The sequence below is a fragment of the Hevea brasiliensis genome, chromosome 3 (assembly GCF_030052815.1).
Source record: "Hevea brasiliensis isolate MT/VB/25A 57/8 chromosome 3, ASM3005281v1, whole genome shotgun sequence".
NCBI classification, from domain to species: domain Eukaryota; kingdom Viridiplantae; phylum Streptophyta; class Magnoliopsida; order Malpighiales; family Euphorbiaceae; genus Hevea; species Hevea brasiliensis.
Genome location: NC_079495.1, coordinates 84,427,550 through 84,443,614, shown reverse-complemented (window position 1 = coordinate 84,443,614; position 16,065 = coordinate 84,427,550). Strand labels below are relative to the sequence as shown.

The window sequence follows — 16,065 nt, the reverse complement described above, 5'->3', positions numbered from 1 at the left end:
CTAGCAGGTATCAATCCAATCCAGGTTTGGAACACTAGATAGCTGTCAAGAATATCCTTAAGTACTTGAGAAGAAATAAGGATTTGTTCTTGATTTATGGAGGTGGAGACTTGCAATTGGATGGTTATGCTAATTATGATTTTCAATCAGATATCGATGATAAAAAGTCTACCTCTGGGTATATATTCATTTGTAATGGAGGTGCAGTCAGTTAGAAGAGTTCCAAATAGAGTACAACTGTAAATTCCACTACCGATGATGAGTATATTACTGCATCATATGCTACAAAAGAAGCTATTTGGATATAAGGAACCTTGGTCTCACTAGAAATCCAAACACATAAAAAGGCGCTACCGCATTATTAGAGAGATAGTTGGGCAAGGCGATACAGCCATACAGAAAATAGCATCAGCTGAAAATCCAGCTAATTCGTTCATTAAGCCTTTGTCACAAGCTCAGTTAGACTGACATCTTGAGAAGATAGGTCTAAGATATTGTAATGAATGGCTCTAGTGCTAGTGGGAGATTGTTAGTAGTATGCCCTAGAGCATATCATTTAGTATGTATCTTGTACATATTTTATTAATAAAAGGCATTTTCACTTTTCCATTTACATAATATATTTATGTGTAATAGAAAAGGTCCATTGATGTTTTATTACAAATTCTATTCTTAAGTTGTTAAGAATATGATTGACAGTATTTCTAACACAAAGTATCAATAATAGTTTCACAATCGAGAATACTTCACAATAAGGACATGACTTATCCAGAAAGATTGTAATCATGTTTGTTTCCAAGTTATTTATATGAGATGTAAATAAGATGGAATGGTGAGTCTCATGCCATAAAACAAACATGATAGGCACTTATACATGATAAGTAGGTCGAACCAGTGACATTTCTGACAAGCACATGGAATTTACTCTTGTCAATGTATTGTCATAAATCATATTAGTGCATATAATCTTTAGACCTGAGATAGCACAGTTATCTTGTATATAGGTAGTTTGAGTTTGATACTGCTTTCATACTTGTATTGTGTATGGGTATATGGGCATGTGTTGGCTCCTACTAGTTATATATGGAGGTAGGTGTTGATCAAGATGAAATCTGTTTCTCTAAGTAAATAAGGATAAAATCCTATGTTCATTTAATTGTTCTTGATCTTTCAAGTTCATGGCCAGGACAGATAGATTTAATCAGAAAAGAGTTTCTGATGAGAAAATCTTTTAATCAAGAACTGAAATTAAAAGAGAACATAATATTCATAGCAAATGGGGTTTGACATAAACCATGACTCCAGCTTGAGTTGGGATTTTGTAACAGAGAGATTCTAGTGCATGGTAACATATGATTATAGGTTCATTTAAGGTAAACCTTATTACTAATTGGGTGGCCATGGCATGCTATGCTAGGTGTTAACCATGGTCTATGAGGTGCATAAAATGGTTTAGAGAAATCATTTATGGTAAGAAAGAGTTCTGATGATATTAAGAGTTGATATCATATCTCATTGCCAATTAGTGATGAGCCTAGTAAGTCACACACATACACAAGTAATCACCAAATTAAATATGATTTAATTAATTAATTAAAGAGTTTAATTGATTAATTAAAAAGGTTTGGTTTGCAATTAGATTGCAAAGTCCCTAGCATGACTTGAAACCAAATCTAGGTTATTGGATGTATAATATAAGTTAAATTTATATTTAAAGTGCTTAAATATGAATTTAATTAATGAGAAATTAATTAATAGAGATTAATTAATTAATTTATATTTGATATAAATTGATTAGAAGAAGAGAAATAATTATTTTGGGTTAAGAACTCAAAATTAAGACACAGGGGCATTTTGGTCATTTCACAGGATGACATGTGGCACCATGAGATGGTGACACATGCATGGTGCCACATGGCACTATACATAAACTTGCCAAATATCTTTTAATCATGTAAGATGATTAAAATTAAGATTAAATATAGGTTTGACACTTGGCACAATGTGATTGGGTCAATTAAACCTAGAGCCAATCAAAAGGTGACATGTGACAAGGGTTTTAAGTGGTGACCTAGCTATATAAGTGTAAGGATGAAAGAACAAAACACAACCAGCTGTTGCCTCCCTCTGTGCCACCACCTTTGAGGCTGCCATCCTCTCTTCTTCTTCATCTCTCATCAATTTCAAGAGATTAGCAAACAATCTCTTGAATTAAAAATACTAGAAATTATTTCTAGTGTTCTGTTTACATCTCTAATCTCTCAAAAGGAAAAACTTGATTTTCTAATTCATAGAAAAAGCTTTAGAAGCTGTTCAAGGGCTTCCATAGGTGATCTTGGTGTGGACAAGCTAGAGGGACAACATCTGGTGTCCTAAAGACGCATCCCAAAGGTGCCAAACTTACTGCAGTGCATCAAGAGGTTAGTGCACTTGTTCTTGATCCAATCTAGGGTTCTAAAATTAATCTGATTAATTCTAAAATCTTAAATAGCAAATACAGATCTAAAAACATATTAAAAAATTTTTAATATATTGTTTATCATTGAAATCAAATAGATAAAAATAAATCTTGCAAGATGCATGTGACCCTAGGTGAAATTTTTTGAATTCAATGATATAAACTTGTGTTTTTCATGCTTCCGCTCCTTCAATTTCGTCTTCTGAGATGATTTTTGATCAACTTGTCCAATTAAGTACATAAATTATATGACATAAAATATGAATTAATGTTGATGAAAAATTAATTTGAAGTAAGTAGAAATGAAAGAAAAAAAATGAATAAAATGCCTAATTATGACATCATAATGATGTCATTTAAAACCTCCCACCAATCACCATTTAGCAAGTCTTCTTAAAACAAATAAAAGAGATAAAAATTAGGAAAAAAAACTCTAGAATTGTCTTTCTTCTTCAGCTGGCCAAACCAGCTCCATGGTGTTCCACCATTGCCATCTCAACAAAGCTTAAAATCCCACCTTAAATCACCATAAAACCCTACATTGTCTTCACTAAATTTGATCTTTATACCTTTTGTAAACTTGAGGCAGCAAAAAGGAAAGGAAACAAAGATGTTTTGCAATTGTGAGAAACTCTTCAACTAAGGTTAGTGCCCAATTTATTCTCTCTCTCACTCAATTCATGTTTAAGGACATGATATAAGTTGAAATTGTAAGTTTAATGCATAAATTGAACTTTGAGAAGTTGGAGACTTGAGCAAAATTAGGGTTTGCTCATGTAATGGTATATGAATAATTGTAATGTCAATTAGTGACCATTTGGCTATATTTGATGAGGAAATGAAGTGATTTGTTTCATGGGAATTGAAGTTAGGTATGCTGCCCTTGGTGACTTATAGGACTGGGTATGGGTCCAGCAGGTTTGGGCAACTATAACTCAGATTATGTAGGCTCAATTGGTTCAAAGCCAATTGAACATGAAATTAGACACATAATGGCACAATTTTGGTGAAGGAACTCTGTCCAGAAACTAAACATAGGATGCCCTAAAAATCGACCAAATCTAGGTGACTTACATTCTGCCTGGGCAAAATGACCAAATGAATAGTGTTCATTCATTTGGTCATAACTCAATGACCAAATGATAGACTCTTGGTCCACTCTTGGTGCCTTACATGCCATTCTGTGATATAATAGCCTTTGGCTATTTTGATTGAGTTTACTATACTTGGATTTTATCCCGAATAATTATTAAATCTTATTAGCTGTTCTAATGCACACCGGAAGACACAATGTGACCGATGGTGTAATGGCCCAAGGTACTTAATACCCAGTGCCAGTTTACCCGTTTATCCAGTCTAGTCGACTAGTATAGGTTACTTGGGCAATCAAAATGAATCTTACTAAATTTTAATCAAATAATACTACAATAACTGCCAGAAACTTAATCTACAAAAATGTCAGCATACATTCTGCACATCCATTTTATTTTAGCTATTTTATTTTATATTGGCACCACTAAGCAGAATTGCTTAGCTCGTCACTTTTGCCACGCGCAGGTACTGGAGACATAGCTGGGGAGTCCAGCAGACCTCAGACCAGGTGATTAGTCAGATTTGCACAGAGTCCAGAGTCACCTCATATCTGCAATGCACTTGGTAGGATATTAGGATTTTGGGTTATATTTTGTACTTTGCATTTTGTACTAGTTCTTGATTGTAATTACAAACTCATGAAATCATATGATAATGTAAATATATGACATTTCATGTTACTGTAATTATCAGTATATTTTGTTAAAAAATAAAACAGTTGAGGAGTTATTCATGAAATTAATTCGAATTGTGATGTGAACAAAAATTTTGAAAATTGTGTTGAGATTTGGAGATTGAGTTGATATGTATGTATATTGGAGTTCTGGATCTGAAAACCATATTGGATGTGTTTTTTTTAACAGTTTCAGAAGAACTATTTTTCTAATTTACAGCCGGCATTCTACTGGATTTTCTATAAAAATTTACAGAAAATTCAGATTAATCAAATTGTAAATAAATGATATAATTGGTAAAACTTTGCACTTGGTAATAAATAAATAAATGAATTAAGAAGGGTGAATTGTTATGGAATAAGATATGGCGCTCCGGCACACTGTGTGGCATATCTTGCTCGGCTAATCTGTAGATAGGTAAGGGGTGTCACAACACCATAATTCAATATTTATATTTATGAAATTAGCACTCTCCAATGGACCTCAAGGCTGCCAATTTCAAGCTCAATTTTCTAAGTCTTCAAAAATTGTTCAAAACCCAAATTCATAGTGTCAACCTCACATGTACTCTTTGTAACACCCCCATTTGCATAGCCTAGTATATTTCACTGTTCCGGTGACCGGTGTCGGTCCGGATAACTAAGGGGATTAGAACCACATCTAAGATAACTAAATAAGCCATAAACACAAATAATTAGCAATTGTCAATTAGTTAAGTATAAATAAGAAAAACATAACATAAGAAGTTAAATGAGCCGAGAGTCACAGCAATGGGCGACCTTCTCGGAAACGACTGCGAAGTCGATTTAAACTCAAATTTCGAATCGTAAAATGTGACGCCGCAGTCCTTAGGACCCTTATAAACACAGTGGAAAAGAGAAAATCATGAAAAATAACTGTTAAGCCAGTCAAATAATTAGGTCAGGGAGCTGAAAGAAATATGGAATTAATTGCTAACTGGGATGAACCGGCGAGGGGCAATTTGGTCAATTCACCCCGAGAGCTGACTCTTGACCTAACTGTCAAATAAAATCGAAGAAAAGAAAATTTCGGAATTGAAAATTAAATTAAAGAACTAATAGAAAAAAAAAAGAAAAAAAAAAGGAAAATGAAAAAGGTGTAGGGAAATGACATTATGCATGACATCATGCATGATGCCATAAATCCCATAATTAATAATTTGATTAAATGGATTTTTGGGTCTTCCATAAGACAAAAGACATAAAGAAAGAAAAGAAAAAAAAATAAAACACAAAGTCTTCTTCTTCAAAATGTCACTTTCCCTCTCCCTCATATCTCCATAGTTAAACCTCCACTAAAGCTTGTCTTCAAGCTTTAAAACCCTTACCAAATCCCAACTTCTTCCATAATCACTCCATAAAACCTTATTCCCTTCCCTTGAGAAAGAAATTTAACAAGAAAGAAAGAAGAAAAGAGGAGAAAAATTGAAGATTGGATATCAAAGTTGAGGTAAGCACATCAAATTGAAAGTTTGAGATTAATTGTTGTGTTTTTAGCTTGAATTACTTGTAAATAAACTTAAAATAAAAAAAATATATGTGTGAGGGACTAAACTGAAATTCATCCAGCAGGGAGGGGAGAATGATTTGCATGAGTTTGATTGAGTTAAACATGTTAAAATGCTTGAATGAGTTGAAAGATTGTGTTTATATGCTTTGAATTAGTTAATTACAATGAATTAGTGTGGTTAGGGTTTGAAACCTAGGGTTTTGAGGCAAAAATTTTGGAGAAATTAGTAAATGATATATTTGACCTAATGTGAAGTGAAAAATGGTCATTTGTGACCAAATGAGGTGTATTAGAAGTGTTGGAATTAAAAGCCAATTCGGATTGGATAAGGTCATGTGCTGGCAGCATGACCAAAATTTCCTTTGAGGGACCAAAAACGAAATTTCACAAGTCCAATGGATATGAGACCAATTGGAGATGGAAATAGGCACTAAATGACACAATTTTCATTGAGGAAGCCTGCCCAAAAAGTGACTAAAACCTAGTGAACAAAGTGATCGAAGTTGAGAAATAGCAGGCTGCCCTGCATAACCTAACCAAATGAACAGTGTTTGTTTATTTGGTCATAACTCGAGCTAGGCAGGTCAAAATGACCTGAAATTTTACCACTGGTTAGATGAGATATAGACCTAAAACTTTCATGAAGAACACCAACCCAAATTATGCCATTAACCCAATCAAATTACTGAGCCAAGTTGGGTCACTGAATCTGCAGACTGCAGATTTGCCATTTGAACAGTAAAGTTTCAATGGCTATAACTCTCTCTAGAAAACTCCGATTTAGGCGATTCTTGAACCGATGGAAACCTAAGACATGGTAGAACATTTCATATGAAGAAAATTAGACCAAATTATGAACTTAACTTGATCAAATTACTGAATGAAGTTGGATCAACAAATCTGCAGAACCAAATTCTGCAGCATGAACAGTAAACGTAATTTGCTTATAACTTGAGCTAAAAAACTCCAATTGGGGTGATTCAAAAAGGAGAATAAACTTGAGACAATAGGGAACATTTTTTATGAAGAAAGTTTTGCCAAATTCCAACAGTAAACTGACCAATGAAACAGTACAATTAGGGACACCAAAACTGAAAATTTGCAATTTTGCCTAAAAGACCTAAGTTTTGAAAAAATGACCAAAACCAACAAGTTTAGTGACCAAAATGTGGTATGTGGGTGAAGTTGGAGTTCCCATACCTATTAAGCCTTAGAAAGTCAACTATTTAACTTGAATAGTGTAGTGAATAGTAACCCGAAACACAAAATTTTAAGAACGTCGAGTTAAGCGCGTTAGAGCTAGGTAAAAGTGACGATAAATTTATTTTGGATTTATTTTAAGTTCTAGTACTGAAACACTGTAAAATTGTATGTTTCAGTTGGAAAGAATACCGGGAAAGAACCCGAGGAACCGAGTCAAGGCCAAGAGGCGACTCGCTTGAGGTTTGTGCACAACTAACTCTTTTGTTATTTTTCAATTCTAAATTGATTTGAAATAAATTTATTGTATGATTTATGATTTTGTTGTGTTGAGAATTTTAACTTATTGAATGAAATTGTATAATTTGAATATAAATTTTCTTATGCATTTAAGGATTTATTGCATTGTTTTGAGGATTGTAAATTTTAAGCTTGATGTGTTGGCAACCTTGAGCATGAATTTATGATGATTAAATATGTTGATTTGTAAATACTTTGCAAATAGAAATTGTTTTGAATATGATTTGAAATCACAGTTGACATGACAAAATATGTTGTGAATTCTCATTAGCTTGTCTAGTGAGATAACTCCTCCACTTGATGGGGCCGAGTTTCTTCCTCTCTGACTTGCCAGTTGGGGAATGATGTGAATGAGTACTCATATATACTAGCTAGTCTTTGTTTCTCCCTTTTAGCCTCGGTTATTGGGAGAATGTGAAATGTCGTGGTGTACAACACGGCATCTATTCGAATTTTGGGTCATGGGTTCGACTGTGTGTATTGTTGGCAACGCCCTTTAAATTATGCATGATTTGATAAATTGTGATTGAAATAAATAATTTGTCAATGATTCAAAAATATTTTCATTGTCTCGGAATTTAAAAGAAATGTAAATAAATAGTTACTATTTGATCAAAATGTTATTCGAATGAATAATTTACATGAATGAAAATGTTGATTTATGAAGGTCATGGATTTTGAAGAATTTAGAAATTTTAAAATTCCATTTGTTATGAATTGTCAAGCATAAATTGTATTAAGTTTTAAATTATTAGTTTGTGCACCACTGAGTTCACCACTCAGCGATAGCTTTGTATCTTGTCATGAGATATAGAGACTAGAGGAGCAGCAGATTGAGCTGCTGAGGACAGGGGAGCTACCTGCTATAAGTTATCGGGTATAATTTATACCCTGACTGTAAATATTTCTTTTGATGTATATATTGCACATAAATGTATGGACATGTAAAAATGGGTCTTGAGCAGTTTGTATAAAATTTGTATAAAGTTGTAATATATATTATAGTTTGAAATTCTCTTAATGTAAATTTTGTAATGATGTGTTTTGTTTCTAATGAAATATGAATGGAACTATTTTATTTAATTTGAATGAAATGGATTGCTAGTATTTTCATGATCATTGGATAGTGGATTTGAAATTTGAAAGTTGATAAATGTGTTGAGAAATTAATTGAGATTGAGTATGAAATTGAAGCAGTTGTTGAGAAAAATTTTTAGAAGTGCTTTTTACAGGTATTTGAAGAACTGTTTTCTCAAAATGCAGAGGGAACTCTGTCAAAATTTTTATAAAATTTGTGTAAAAATAAAATGGGCCAAAAATATTAACTTGTTTTAATTTTAACTAAATGTTTTAAGTACTTATTAGAAAATGCTCACCACTTATCAAAAGTAAGAAAATTGTTTTAAAATCCCTTGTAGGGTACTTAATGAGTTATCGGTAGGTGAAGTTCGGTAGTTCATTAGGTATTCTACGGGATCATGTTATGCCTTACAGAGGGGTAAGGTGTGACATGTTTTAGTGGTATCAGAGCAAGTTTTTGAAGTACCTTTTAAATTGTGAATTTGTGTCTTTCCTTGTTATGTACAACTGCTCAATGTCCATAATTGTTACATACCGTGCATTACATCATGAATATGAACTAACGGGGAGAAATCTCCTTGTGTTGGGTGTACAGGAAATAGAAAAAAATCCTGTGAATAGATATGGACAAGAGGGATAAAATTGTAGAGCAGTTTGATATAGCTAACGTACAAAGAGAGGCCCCAGTTTCACAGAGCGTTGGGGGTCCAACTGCACCAATCCCTCCTATACAAATTACTGCACAAACGGCCCAGCAGATGGCCATGTTCTTTCAGCAAATGGCTGATAATCATCGGCCAGGCCCAAGTACAAACCCAACCCCCTCAAGAGCAGAATGAAAAAGAGAAAAGTGGGAAACCCATCGGTCAAAGTTCGAGTAGTAATTTGGGAAAGAGAAAAGATTTTGAGGGACCCTGAGCTCCTAAGTATGACAGAGGTGGACCTTCAGTGCGGAAGCAATCAAGAACCATTCGTCAATGAACCAGAAGTTCCTACCCTACCCGTCTCTGTGACATTTGTGGGAAATTACACGGAGGTATATGCCATAGGGTCACTGGAGCCTGCTTCAATTGTGGTGGAATTGGACATTTTGCCCGAGATTGTACTAGCACACGTCGAGTTATGCCACATACTACACCAAAGGAATCAGTCCAAGGTTCTAATTTTAGAGGCTCATTAATAGTCAGTAGGGGCAGAGGCAGAAGTAGAGACAACACTTCGGGTAATCCTCGTACAATGGACCAACCCGAGTAGAGGAATACACTAAAAAGAGGGAAAGCCGTGCATCGAGGGGAAGAAGCAGAGACTTCAGATGTAGTTGCCGGTATGTCCTTAACTTGTGAAAGGAATAATAATGTATTATTTGATTCCGGCTCTACTTGTTTATATGCTAATACTAAAATTATATGTTCAACTGCTATTCCCTTACATGGAGATAAATTTTAATGTGTTAGTAATTAGTCTTTTAGGATAAGAATTGCGATAATAAGCATGATTGGAATTAATTTGGAAAAATTTCGAGTGAGAGACATCTCCTAGACTATGATAAATTATAAAGTTAGTTAGTAAGCCTAATTAGGTAAGGCAAGAGGACCTAAAAGTAAGTTGTAGTAATATATTTGCCCTAGATGGAAGTAAAGGTATTACTGTTGATAGATGTCAGTAAGTACCATAATCAAAATAAGTTTAAGATATTAATGGATTTGAAAGAAATAAGACATAGGGAAGTTTGATCTATTGGGATGTATAGTAGTAACTATGCAATATGCTTGATGTTTGTGCTGTAAGCTGCAGATTACAGTATTGACCTGAGATTTATTGTGTATAGCTACGTACTACCCAATAGTACATAAGGATAAGAATAGTTATAAATGATTTTCGCTCTGGTACAAATATACCAGAATAGAGTTTTATTACTAGAACTGAGTTTGAAAATCTTAATTCGGGATTTAAAACTCTATAATTAGAATATCAAAATATCATGGTTGCAAGGTAGTGAGAGTTAAAGACTCCGTTACCCTAGCATGAATTACAGTACATCAGGAATTGTTATGGGACTAGAGATTTTAGCATGGTAAAAATTTAAAAATAACACCTATAGGGCTAAGTCATCCAGTCTCCGATATGGGGTTTATAGTTGTTCTTATATTGCAATGGATCTTTTGCTCAAAGTTTAGTAAGGAACAGTATTCTATTTGTGTAACGGTAAGACATAAAATATAATTTTGTTTCCCTAGAAGAGACAGGATGCTATGGATGACAATTATAACTTATAAAACAGTTAAGAAATGATATTCTCACGATACTTGATAATTCGATAGGAACTAGTTGGCCAGGTATTCTTTAGGAAGAGCACAATTTCATTGTGTGTATCATAAGGATTAGATTAGAATTCAAGTGGAACTTTTGAATAGCATGGGAAATAGGAGAGTCCAGTAGACTTCCTTCTTAAGATTAAAGAATTGTTTATGCTTAAAAAAAAAAAGGTAATGATCACAAACTAGCAGAAAATAAGCTATAGAATATCGGTAGATAAAAGAAAATATAGAAGTAAAAATTAGAATAGTTGGTGCAAATGTAATAAAGAAACGTTATAAATATTAGTTAAAGTGTTGACTAGAATGGTCAGAGGACCAAATCAAAGTAATATTGAAGTATAGTAGATTTATTAGGGACGATAAGAGGTACAAAATTACGACTCGACAACCAAGTTAAGGAAGAAGATAAGATTGAGGAATAAAATAATTAAAGTTAAGTTGTGGAATGAAAGAAGGAAACAAATAGAACATTAAGAAATGAGAAAAACACTAGATGAGGAATTTCCACTAAGGTAAACAACTTACTTAAGATGCGTAACGATATCCCGAACTATTTTATCAAGAAGGAAATAAGTTAAATAAAAGAAAACAAGATAGTGCAAAATGGCACATAGGCCGTGGTCATAAATGGAAATGGTAAGATAATGGTTATGGACCTATGACCAAGAAAGAGATAAGCAGTTCATATACGACCAATAAGGTCATTTAAAAAAAAAATACTATAAAGAAAAATAATTGTTAAAACAACAACAAGAAAAGACTAAAATATTCTAAACTAAACTGAAGGTTGCATCAAATGATCAAGAGATTTGATAAGAAAAGAGTAAAACTAAGTTCTCACCCATAGGATCATATGAGGTCCTAGAAAGAGTGGATCCACTAGCACGCAGATTTGTTTACCTCTAAAATTGAAATGAATTTGAATCTAACTTATGATAGAAGCTCATAAGAAATTTGGCACACAAGGTGAACAATCGATGAGTAGATAGTATTGGTTAAAGTGCTAAAGAACCATCATTCAGGCTAGGAAGCTACTTGGAAGCATGAATAGGATATGAGGAGACAGCACCCACAACTGTTCAGAGACTAATACCAGGTAAAATTTTGAGGATGAAATTATTTTAAGAGGGGGAGAATTGTAACACCCCCATTTGCATAGCCTAGTATATTTCACTGTTCCGGTGACCGGTGTCGGTCCTGATAGCTAAGGGGATTAGAACCACATCTAAGATAACTAAATAAGCCATAAACACAAATAATTAGCAATTTTCAATTAGTTAATTATAAATAAGAAAAACATAACATAAGAAGTTAAATGAGCCAAGAGTCACAACGATGGGTGACCTTCTCGGAAACGACTGCGAAGTCGATTTAAACTCAAATTTCAAACTGTAAAATGTGATGCCGCAGTCCTTAGGACCCTTATAAACACAGTGGAAAAGAGAAAATCATGAAAAATAACTGTTAAGCCAGTCAAATAATTAGGTCAGGGAGCCGGAAGAAATATGGAATTAATTGCAAACCGGGATGAACCGGTGAGGGGCAATTTGGTCAATTGACCTCGAGAGCTGACTCCTGACCTAACTGTCAAATTAAATCGGAGAAAAGAAAATTTCGGAATTGAAAATTAAATTAAAGAACTAATAGAAAAAAAAAAGAAAAAAAAAAGGAAAATGAAAAAGGTGTAGGGAAATGACATCATGCATGACATCATGCATGATGCCATAAATCCCATAATTAATAATTTGATTAAATGGATTTTTGGGTCTTCCATAAGACAAAAGACATAAAGAAAGAAAAGAAAAAAAAAATAAAACACAAAGGCTTTCTTCTTCAAAACGTCACTTTCCCTCTCCCTCATATCTCCATAGTTAAACCTCCATTAAAGCTTGTCTTCAAGCTTTAAAACCCTTACCAAATCCCAACTTCTTCCATAATCACTCCATAAAACCTTATTCCCTTCCCTTGAGAAAGAAATTTAACAAGAAAGAAAGAAGAAAAGAGGAGAAAAATTGAAGATTGGATATCAAAGTTGAGGTAAGCACATCAAATTGAAAGTTTGAGATTAATTGTTGTGTTTTTAGCTTGAATTACTTGTAAATAAACTTAAAATAAAAAAAAAATATGTGTGAGGGACTAAACTGAAATTCGTCCAATAGGTAGGGGAGAATGATTTGCATGAGTTTGATTGAGTTAAACATGTTAAAATGCTTGAATGAGTTGAAAGATTGTGTTTATATGCTTTGAATTAGTTAATTACAATGAATTAGTGTGGTTAGGGTTTGAAACCTAGGGTTTTGAGGCAAAAATTTTGGAGAAATTGGTAAATGATATATTTGACCTAATGTGAAGTGAAAAATGGTCATTTTTTACCAAATGAGGTGTGTTAGAAGTGTTGGAATTAAAAGCCAATTCGGATTGGATAAGGTCATGTGCTGGCAGCATGACCAAAATTTCCTTTGAGAGACCAAAAATGAAATTTTACAAGTCCAATGGATATGGGATCAATTGGCGATGAAAATAGGCACTAAATGACACAATTTTCATTTAGGAAGCCTGCCCAAAAAGTTACTAAAACCTAGTGAACAAAGTGACCGAAGTTGAGAAATCGCAGGTTGCCCTGCATAACCTGACCAAATGAACAGTATTTGTTCATTTGGTCATAACTCGAGCTAGGCAGGTCAAAATGACCTGAAATTTTATCAGTGGTTAGATGAGATATAGACCTAAAACTTTCATGAAGAATACCAACCCAAATTATACCATTAACCCAATCAAATTACTGAGCCAAGTTGGGTCACTGAATCTGCAGATTGCAGATTTGCCATTTAAACAGTAAACTTTCAATGGCTATAACTCTCTCTAGAAAACTCCAATTTTGGCGATTCTTGAACCAATGGAAACCTAAGACATGGTAGAACATTTCATATGAAGAAAATTAGACCAAATTATGAAATTAACTTGATCAAATTACTAAATGAAGTTGGATCAACAAATCTGCAGAACTAAATTCTGCAGCATGAACAGTAAACGTAATTTGCTTATAACTTGAGCTAAAAAACTCCAATTGGGGTGATTCAAAAAGGAAAATAAACTTGAGACAATAGGGAACATATTTTATGAAGAAAGTTTTGCCAAATTCCAACAGTAAACTGACCAATGAAACAGTACAATTAGGGACACCAAAACTGAAAATTTGCAATTTTGCCTAAAAGACCTAAGTTTTGAAAAAATGACCAAAACTAACAAGTTTAGTGACCAAAATGTGGTATGTGGGTGAAGTTGGAGTTCCCATACCTATTAAGCCTTAGAAAGTCAACTATTTGACTTGAATAGTGTAGTAAATAGTAACCCGAAACACAAAATTTCAAGAACATCGAGTTAAGCGCGTTAGAGCTAGGTAAAAGTGAAGCTAAATTTATTTTGGATTTATTTTAAGTTCTAGTACTGAAACACTGTAAAATTGTGTGTTTCAATTGGAAAGAATACCGGGAAAGAACCCGAGGAACCGAGTCAAGGCCAAGAGGCGACTCGCTTGAGGTTTGTGCACAACTAACTCTTTTGTTATTTTTCAATTCTAAATTGATTTGAAATAAATTTATTGCATGATTTATGATTTTGTTGTGTTGAGAATTTTAGCTTATTGAATGAAATTGTATAATTTGAATATAAATTTTCTTATGCATTTAAGAATTTATTGCATTGTTTTGAGGATTGTAAATTTTAAGTTTGATGTGTTGGCAACCTTGAGCATGAATTTATGATGATTAAATATGTTGATTTGTAAATACTTTGCAAATAGAAATTGTTTTGAATATGATTTAAAATCACAGTTGACATGACAAAATATGTTGTGAATTCTCATTAGCTTGTCTAGTGAGATAACTCCACTTGATGGGGCGAGTATCTTCCTCTCTGGCTTGCCAGTTGGGGAATGATGTGAATGAGTACTCATATATACTAGCTAGTCTTTGTTTCTCCCTTTTAGCCTCGGTTATTGGGAGAATGTGAAATGTCGTGGTGTACAACACGGCATCTATTCGAATTTTGGGTCATGGGTTCGACTGTGTGTATTGTTGGCAACGCCCTTTAAATTATGCATGATTTGATAAATTGTGATTGAAATAAATAATTTGTCAATGATTCAAAAATATTTTCATTGTCTCAGAATTTAAAAGAAATGTAAATAAATAGTTACTATTTGATCAAAATATTATTCGAATGAATAATTTGCATGAATGAAAATGTTGATTTCTGAAGGTCATGGATTTTGAAGAATTTAGAAATTTTAAAATTCCATTTGTTATGAATTGTCAAGCATAAATTGTATTAAGTTTTAAATTATTAGTTTGTGCACCACTGAGTTCACCACTCAGCGATAGCTTTGTATGCTGTCGCAGATATAGAGACTAGAGGAGCAGCAGATTGAGCTGCTGAGGACAGGGGAGCTACCTGCTATAAGTTATCGGGTATAATTTATACCCTGACTGTAAATATTTCTTTTGATGTATATATTACACATAAATGTATGGACATGTAAAAATGGGTCTTGAGCAGTTTGTATAAAATTTGTATAAAGTTGTAATATATATTGTAGTTTGAAATTCTCTTAATGTAAATTTTGTAATGATGTGTTTTGTTTCTAATGAAATATGAATGGAACTATTTTATTTAATTTGAATGAAATAGATTGCTAGTATTTTCATGATCATTGGATAGTGGATTTGAAATTTGAAAGTTGATAAATGTGTTGAGAAATTGATTAAGATTGAGTATGAAATTGAAGCAGTTGTTGAGAAAAATTTTTAGAGGTGCTTTTTATTGGTATTTGATGAACTGTTTTCTCAAAATACAGAGGGAACTCTGTCAAAATTTTTTTAAAATTTGCGTAAAAATAAAATGGGCCAAAAATATTAACTAGTTTTAATTTTAACTAAATATTTTAAGTACTTATTAGAAAATGCTCACCACTTATCAAAAGTAAGAAAATTGTTTTAAAATCCCTTGTAGGGTACTTAATGAGTTATCGGTAGATGAAGTTCAGTAGTTCATTAGGTATTCTACGGGATCATGTTATGCCTTACAGAGGGGTAAGGTGTGACACTTTTACAATTAAATTCTACTACTTATAATCACACAAATTGAGCATCATTAATCAATAATTATATGCATAAATTAACCATTTTCATGCTTCTCAAGGCTGCCCCAATTCAATAATTATCCAAGGTCTTAATCAATTCTTTCAAAATCCTAATTCAATTACTCAATCTCAACATACACATGAAGATAATTTGCCAGGACCTCTAATTACCTTAATCAATATCATTTCCCATCAAATACATGTAAAGATAATTCAAACCTCTTTAGGTTCCATGGCTGCTGAATTCAATCACCATTAAATACTCATCCAATT

The 16,065-nt window shown here is 33.2% G+C and overlaps 1 long non-coding RNA gene across 1 annotated transcript; it reads left to right on the top strand.

Moving 5' to 3' along the window:
* Positions 1 to 5,522: 5,522 nt before the first annotated feature.
* On the top strand, positions 5,523 to 8,240 carry LOC131178525 (uncharacterized). Its single transcript, XR_009147445.1, has 3 exons — positions 5,523 to 5,694; positions 7,134 to 7,197; positions 8,063 to 8,240. It is a non-coding gene; the product is annotated as an uncharacterized LOC131178525 (long non-coding RNA).
* The last annotated feature ends 7,825 nt before the right edge of the window (positions 8,241 to 16,065 follow it).